Genomic DNA, 1,938 nt, shown 5'->3' with positions numbered 1-1,938 from the left:
TCCCGTCTAATAGACTCATTGTGTGAATGGGGAAACTAAGGCCCAGCAAGGCTGAGCGATTTGCCCGAGGTAAAACAGTTCACGGTGGGGTTGGCATGAGAAGCCAGGTTTCCTGATGTCACCTGTATGGAGAGTTGGGTAACTGGTGATGTTCAAACTGGGCTCTGTGGGACACTAGGGTTCCTGGCATGGCAGCAGTGAGGGGACAGCCAGATGGGGTTTCCAGGCCCCCTACAACCAGAGCAGTTCTGTTTTCACCCCATTTGTATTGAGGTTTGCAGTTACCGCTATTTGTGAGATAGGATTTTCCTATCTCAAATGTTGCCGCACATGTCCGTGCTGTGCCGTGTCCAGTAAACAGCCCTGGCGGGCATCTGGGGGATGGTCAGAGGCTTCAGGCTGTGCTTTACAGGCAGAGTTTTGCGGTCCCTGCCGGGGGCCTCCACCAAAAATCCTGTGCACACAAGCATATCAGAAAAGTCTGATTGATGGTCAAGAAATTTCTTTCATTTTGTTTAACTCGGAGTTTTCCAAGCTTATTTAACTATAGGATGGTTTTGTCCACTAGAATCTTTGGAGACCAGCATTCCGTGGACTGTGCTTTGGGACACAGTGGTCCGTGGCGCAGCCCCTTTCCACGGGGTGTAGTGAGCAGCAAGGACTGCACTAAGCCTCAGGAGCAGGAGCCCTGATCCCTTCCTGCCTCTCCTGTGACTTGGGTGAGACCCTCCTGCTCCAGGCTCCTGAAGCGTGGGCATCTTCCTCCCTCCTTTCCCTTCCTTCTCACAGATATTCCTGGGGGGCCTGTCATGAGCCACACTCTGTTCTTGGCACCAGGGAAACTCCAGTTAACAAGGCAGATGCAGTTCTGGTCACTCCACCACAGAGCTTATAACCCCACGAGGACTGTGGAAATTAAACTCATAAATCTAAAAAGGATGAGTGTTCTAGAAAGAGAAGTATTAGGAGAGTGGATGGCAAGGCTTTTAGCCTAGTTCTGGGGGGGCAGAGACATGCCACTGCCCCAAGGGTCAAAGCTTCAAAGGCAATACTGTCACTCAGAGTTGGGGGAAATGAGGGTCTGGGGCAGTTCTTTCGTGTCTTTGTCCCATTTTATACACAGGGTATTTAGACGTTAGAAACAGCCACTCAGCAATAACCATCAGCCCCTCCTGTCCTATAACATGTCACCCTCCCTGCCCCTCACCCCCAACGGCATCCATACAGTCTGGTTAGACTGGAGTCTCCTACAGTGGGGTGATGGTGGAGACCCAGCCAGGCCCTTGGTACCAGGATGCCCAAAGGGCTCATATAGTCCAGAGACTTGAAAGCTCCTGCCTTGCAAGATGATAAGGGAGCCTAAGAAGGGGACTGGTTGGGGCATATGAGGATGGACTCTGAATTGGAGGTGAGGCTCTGTCAGCTGCCCATCCTGCCCACCCCTCCTGCTGAGGCTGCACCGGTGCCTGTCGTTGAGGAGCGAGTGACTGGGTGACACAGCAAAAGGACACCTGCCTGAGTTTGGGGCCCTGGGCGTCTTGCCTGCAGATCTCCCACAATCCCCCCACTGGTCTCACTCCCTCCACGCTGGAGCCAGAACTGATTTCCAACTCTGGTAAGAACACTTGAGAGCTACCTTCCCAACAGGCTTCTGTGCACAGTACATTGTTGTTGACTGAAGGTACGGTGTTGAACAGCACATCTCCAGAGCTCACTCGGTCTGCTTTTCCAAGCATGCACATCAGAGCCTGTCACCTCCTTGCATAAAATCCTTCAGTGGCTCCCTGTTGCCTTAGGACACCACATCTCAGCTCTGCCTGCCCCTCCAGACTTATTTTCTGCCTTGTCACCCCCCACCCCACCCCTTAGGTTCCGCATGAGCACCAGCTCTGTGGCTCTCGAGTCAGTAGAGCTCCTCCCACTTGCTGCTCTCTGTGC

This window comes from Nyctereutes procyonoides, unplaced genomic scaffold, assembly GCF_905146905.1.
Source record: "Nyctereutes procyonoides isolate TBG_1078 unplaced genomic scaffold, NYPRO_anot_genome, whole genome shotgun sequence".
Taxonomy (NCBI): Eukaryota; Metazoa; Chordata; class Mammalia; order Carnivora; family Canidae; genus Nyctereutes; species Nyctereutes procyonoides.
This window is presented reverse-complemented; position numbering follows the sequence as displayed.